Here is a 6601-nt window from a genome sequence, read left to right on the forward strand (position 1 = left end):
TCTTTTTTAGGTTCCTATCATGGAGTCCTGTAGCTCAGTGGTTAGAGCACTCGCTTTGCAAGCGAGAGACCTGAGTTCAATTCCAGACAGAGGGCGAAACCTTGGGCAAGTTTCCTGACTCCACACAGAGCCTAATAATAATCCCTCCAAAACCAAAAAACAATAATAAATTGGTCATTTTCAATCTACAACTGTTTGTGGGACATTGCTGTGCGCAATTGGCTGCCGCGTTCGCCCACAAATATACAGTCAATTCACTTTACAGTGTGTTCTGTGAAGCGCTTTGGGACGTCCTCCCGACGTGAAAAGCGCTATATCAAATGCAAGGATTATTATTATTATTATTATCTGACCATTGATCAATTTGCTACCATAAGCATCCACATTAACTTCCAAATCGAAGCTTTTTTTCCATATATGTTGGTTTGGGGGAGAGTAGCCCCACTTCTTTCCTTGCAACTTTTTTTTTATCAATTGGGTGGGCCTCCCTGTGCCTCGATGGTCAAACGTTGCAGTCAGTTTCGCAGTAAGTTTCCTGTTATCAAAAAGCAGACTTGATTGAATACAGGGTCATTGGCACCAAGGTAAGACAAAGAACCTTTTAATAATTACACTGACCCGGTTGTATTTAAAATATTTCCCAATTGTTCAGTTGGTTTAATAAAGTACCGTTTCACAACTGTGGTCACTCAGACATGTCTTGGCCACAACAGATAGATTTATGAGTTTACAGAAGTGGATTTCATCAATTATTAAAAACAATTTTGTGCCTGGCAAACTGAGTGGCTTTGTGTGTCTCGAGATGTTCTCATAACTGCGCCTTCAATTTACGTAAGATAAATCCCCCTGTTCTGGTTAGTAACTTCAGGAGAAAATGCCCAAGAGAAGTCAAGAGCTTCCTCACAATTGAGGAGAAATTCCGCCAACTGGGAAAAAGGTCTTAAATGACAGTGTGAATTTAGACCCAGATGGAGACAGACACTTTCAATGGCCTGCTCCAGGAAATAATAATAATCCTTGCATTTGATATAGTGCCTTATCACGTCTTTGAAACATCTCAAAATGCTTTACAGAATATACTGTAAAGTGAATTGTCTATATTTTGTGAACCGCGGCACCCAATTACGCACAGCAGTGTCCCACAAATAGTTGTGGATTCAATTTTTTTCTGGAATGAATTCAGAATCAGAAAATACAAGTGCCACGCAATGCCATTGGGTGATTTTCTTTACTCAGTTGTAACATCAAGCACTACAGCCCAGGTACAACACAGGCAGTGTACGGGCAGACAAGTTGGAGTGGTGTATATAAGCCAAAAACAAGGGTAGCAAAATAAAGGTAAATAAAAGTATTAAATACCTTATAGGATCCTTTCGCAGCTTGGAAATTTAGTGATGGTCAAGAAAGCAGGGCAAGTGACACCCTGAAATCATATCACTGCCGATGGAAGTTGGTTCATATTATTGACACTGATGTAGGCGATGTAAAATGCCAACATTACTACATTGAAATTTTGAAAAAATGATACCTTTATCAAGCAATAGTCCAGACTTGGAGATTGCCAATCCATGGGGTTCAGATTGCCTTGGGCACAGCAGTTGTGAAGTGGATAAGAAAGTTCAAGGATCTCTTCTGAGAAAATAAAACAACACAGCTGCTGCAGGTCAGCAGGAGTAAGGGGAGATTGTCACATTCTCTGCTGACATCTGCTTTTCCTGTGGGTTTGGTGCCTTCCTCACAGCCCTGGCATAGACAATACATATAACAAGTGAAGTGGACGTGACAGTTCAGGGATTTCTCCCAACAAGAACAATACAGCTGTTGCTACAGGTCACACTGACTATGGGAGATTGTATCATTCAACAATGAAGTTGCCAGCATCAGCATGAGTTCTCTTTGGAGGTCTCATCAGGTTGTTAGGAGTGGCACTCTTCAATGTTTGATATTGCTATTTACCCATGCAAACAGATCGCAAGGTCAAAAGTCCTTAGCTCAGATAAGAACAATTAGCAACAGGCTTTTCTGTGCACCCAGCTGTACTTTTACGTCATTTTTTTAAAATCAGAATACGGTTTCTGCAAATCAGTCAGGGGACATTGTGACAGCAGCCCCCAGGGAACTGAACAAATATTTCAGCAATTCTGAGATTCTTTTTGGGAGAGGGGGAGAAAATAAAGTGTAGAAACAAACAGATTTTGCATGCAGGTATCAGGTTGTGATGCACCAGATATCAGAAAATTGCACAACTAACTCTTCCATATTCTGGAATTTGTCAAAATAAAAGTGAATAATTTCCCTGACTGCCAACTCTCTCTCTATACCACTGCATGACAACCGTAACCCTACTCTTCTCCCTCTCCATGAGCTGAAAATGGGAAGAAATAGTTGGGAGTTGGAGACAGATTCTCTGCATCAGACCTCACTAAATAGTCCTAGAAATAGCCTTACTTTGTGACAGCTAAGGTTATTTAAAAAGAATCAATCACCTAAGGTGATTCCGCACTGTTTTAATATTAAACTCATTGGAAGTGAATATTGATTTAATTTTTAATTCTCCCCCCACTCCATATTGGGTCTTTGAACTCCCAGACAAGGCTGACACTACCATTCTGAGGGAGTGTTGCATTGTTTGGGATATCATCCGGTGTTAAACCAAGGTCCTGTCTGCCTGTTCTGGTGGACATTAAAGATCTAATGGTACCATTTGAAATGCGAAGGAAGTTACTCCAGGTATCCTTGTCAAGAATTCCCCAGATAAAATTGGTCATGTTGCTACATTTGCCTACAAAATACAGTTATTGGACTTTGCAGCAAATCCAGTGAAGCACATTGAGATGTCCTCTTGATGTGAAATCACTATATCAAAATGCAAGGATTATATCCTAGAGGTTCAATCAATAGATCGCAGGGTATAGAGTCAAGCATTATTTAGTATAGTGATGTCCATAGATGTTTGACTGTCCTGAAAAACCCGAGTGCCACAAAAAAGATTTCGCATACTAGGGAGCAGCATCCACTATAAACCAGGTTTACAGGGAGTAACTTCCCTAATGTCCTCACCTAAAAGTAACGTTAGCTCAATTTAAATTATGGTTCTGTTTGAGTTTGAGTTTAATAATCTGCAGGTCAAAATCCTATTTTGTCAACTCAGCATAGTCCTGCCAGAAAATTAGATTGCTGGAACTATGCAGAAGCTGGACTTTAACCACTTTTTGACATTTAGATAAGAATGTTTTCTTAAAAACTGCAGAATTTTGTAATCTTTGCTTAGGTGTCTTTTCTATAGTCACCAAGAATGTTTTTGTTCACTAAAACTGACATTTGGACAGTAACTGAAATATACCAACCACAGAACAGTCCTATGGGTCTTACATTAATCCAGGGATCCACAAATATTTGAATCAGTATCTTTCTGCTCTTCTTTCTGCAGACATTATTCTTTTTTAGTTTCATATTTTATTGTAATTCCTGAGATCCAGAAAATATACAGTCAAATCACTTTACGGTATATTCTGTGAAGCGCTTTGAGAAGTTGAGAAGACTTGAAAAGCGCTATATCAAATGCAAGCATTATTATATTATTATCCTCACAATGTTTCAGTCATTATTACTCCTAGATCCCATTCATTTACACTTAGCGTTGGAAAGCACTTCGAGACATCCAATATGAAGTACTCTATATAAATATATGTTGTTCCCTTATCACAGGTGTTAGTAACTGGCAAACCGAGTGTATAAAGGCACTCTCAGTGTAGCACTCTCTTTTACATTATTTCCCTCAGAAATTACAGTAGATTCCTCTCCCTCACAGCTCGTTCTCACTTTGTATCATCATTACTGTGGTTCTTTAAATTAGGGTTATTTTGGTTAATTTGGTTGGGGTTGCTTTGCATTTTGTGTGCCCAGTAGCAGCAGAAACACTTCCTGCTCAGGTACAGTAAAGAAAAGTTTCCTCTATTCTACATACAATCACTGGTACGACTGCATATACCATTGAATACTCATCAATAACCAATAATTCTATATATCATTGTATACTCTCCAGTACTGCTGTGTACTCACCAATACAACTGTGTACTCACAAATACTGCTGTGGCCTTGACACCCTGAGTCACACCTGCCACCTACCCGTAACACATCAGTGGCACCAATATCTGAAGAGCCGAGTGCCCTAAATACGAGGATTAATAGATTCTAGAATAAAAGTGTTTATTCAAAGCCTTTTGTCGTAAAATACAATCAAGCTCAGTCAGTGGAGCAGTTTGGGTGCTAATATTAGCTTAACCAGGTTATGATGCGAAAAATAAACTAACAAGGTTCCTGCTCTTGGTGGCTATCTCGTGATCGCGTCTTGAGTGTGCATGAGTGGTTGGGATCAGCCTCAGCTATCATGTCCCATGGGTGAACAAGCTGCCAGCACTCATTACCAAGGTTTACATATGAATCAAAACTGAATACCCTGTACTCCTTTGAGCACAATCAGATTACTTACAACTCCGCTTAGTGCCAGTTCCCTAAAACTTCTCTAATAACAATTCTAAGTTTAGAAGAGCACCCACTATTCCAGTGTGACTTCTTCCATCTCCCATAAACTGAAATTAATCTTTTAACTCTCAGAATTTCAGGCAAATAGCGTCCAGAGCCCCAGTGATCCACATATTGTGCCAGAGCTTAAGGAGTCAAGTTATACAGCAATGCATTTCTGATGGTAAAACCCACAGTGCATGCTATTATATCCACAGTAATCTACCAATAAAGCTACTTTAAAACACTAGTCACAGTCATGTTGATAAGCAATCATTTCTTACTCCATATTTCATATGGAGCTAAGTATTTTGCATGCTGCACTGAACAAAAAACAATGGCTTGGAATTACACAACTGGATGAACAGAAGAGAAATTGTAATTTGCTCCACCTAGAACAACATTGCTTAACTATATAAAAGACAGAAGGGCTTTCAGTGGAATAAGGCTTCTGCTTGTAATAAATCTGAGTAATTAAAGTGCACATTCTCAATAACTATCTTGGGAATTTTCACATATAGGTGGGATGGGTGGAATTCTCAGTTTGGTTTGGATACACTCAAGCATGACGACGGATTTCCGCATGTGTCAGACTGATCAAAAAACATGTACAATTATTGCAGAAAACGATTCAGATCAGTGAACATCTGCTATTTCAACTGAAGAGAAGCACCTCAATGAAAATGAAACGGTAATATAGATTTGTTTCACTACCATGGTTATGTGACAATTATATTGGGATGAGGCAAGGACTATCAATGATGCAAGGATCTTGCAGAAATAAGATCATCACAACAATATTGCTGTGGACTTGCGCAGTGTTACAACACAATGTGGTTGATTTGCAAAGCAAGGTTGCAGCATATTTTGTTTTGTGTTAGCAAATCCAACAATAGTTCTGCAAGAAGTAACTGTAATACCCACAGATATAGTATCTCACAACTAATAATTATCCTTACATTTGAAATTTTGCCTTATCACGTAGTTGAGACATTTCAAAGCACTTCACAGAATATAAATAAATTAGATAGTGTGGTCGGGGTACAATGAATTCCAATTGGATGTGTAAGACCATTGTAAAGTAGCACGGAATTGTGTTGTGATATGATAAATGTTAGAAGAATACATCTAATTTGTAATATGGTATATATAATATATATATACACATGTACTCTAATATATCCAGCGCCATGGGACGTCTTCCCGGCATGAAAGGCACTGCATAAATGCTGTTATTGTTGTAAGAGGGTATGGGGAATGATGAGCGAAATGGGGTTGGATAAAAGCACCAATGGAGGAATTTAGGAAATATAGGCATAATGGGCCAAATGGCCTTCTCTACTGAAATTTCTATCATTCCAGTCTAAGATTACTTACCCACGTAACACCAACAAAAGATTAAGAAAATTCCCCTCTAACTCTTCAGACCAATGACTTGTGTTACGTGTGACTTCTTTAGTTGCAGCCCAATAGCACAAAACAACTAATTCAAAGGCAACCTCACTTAGAGAAACTAGAGACTTGGAAAGTGGAACAATTAACATAGGTGCAGGTGTACCCTCTTCTGAAAATTTGGTTGAGGAAAGTTGTTGAGGTAAGTTGTGGTCATTCAGAGGGATTCTTTGCATGAACTGAAATTCATGTGATACTTTGAAACAACACCACCAAATTACATTTGTTTAATGCCTTTCATGTCAGGAGGATGTCCCAATGGCGCTGAAAGACAATAAGATTTTTTTCCCAATTTTTGCTGCACGGGTACATGCCTGGGAGTGAACAATCGTTGCATGAAGTTAAAAAGATATTAAGGCATTGACACTCCTTATCTTGCTGAACGCAAAAGGAAAAAACGCACTGAAAATGATGATTTTAAAAAGAGTATAATAAACACAGGACTATAAATCAATCATCTAGAGAACAATGTCGAACCAGATTCATGTTGACTCGTAATCCATGGTGATACAATTGCTTGATAGATTTTTGCTGTCAGTGTGCAAACAACAAACAATGACAACCTTGTGCCAATTGTACAATATATGTGGAAATTATTTCTGCCACAGAATACATTCTACGGGTC

General features: G+C 38.7%; 1 protein-coding gene across 2 annotated transcripts in view; it reads right to left on the reverse strand.

Moving 5' to 3' along the window:
- wdr53 (WD repeat domain 53) overlaps positions 1–1589 on the reverse strand; it is a 9612-nt gene extending 8023 nt beyond the window's left edge. The window contains exon 1 of one of the 2 annotated variants that reach the window (XM_007905396.2): positions 1529–1589. The gene's annotated coding sequence lies outside the window, so the exon portion shown is untranslated. Of the gene's footprint in view, positions 1–1359; positions 1490–1528 lie in introns of those variants that run through there. The other variant, XM_007905339.2, reaches the window with a different exon arrangement.
- Positions 1590–6601: the final 5012 nt, after the last annotated feature.

Source organism: Callorhinchus milii, unplaced genomic scaffold, assembly GCF_018977255.1.
Source record: "Callorhinchus milii isolate IMCB2004 unplaced genomic scaffold, IMCB_Cmil_1.0 Scaffold11, whole genome shotgun sequence".
In the NCBI taxonomy this organism is placed as follows: Eukaryota; Metazoa; Chordata; class Chondrichthyes; order Chimaeriformes; family Callorhinchidae; genus Callorhinchus; species Callorhinchus milii.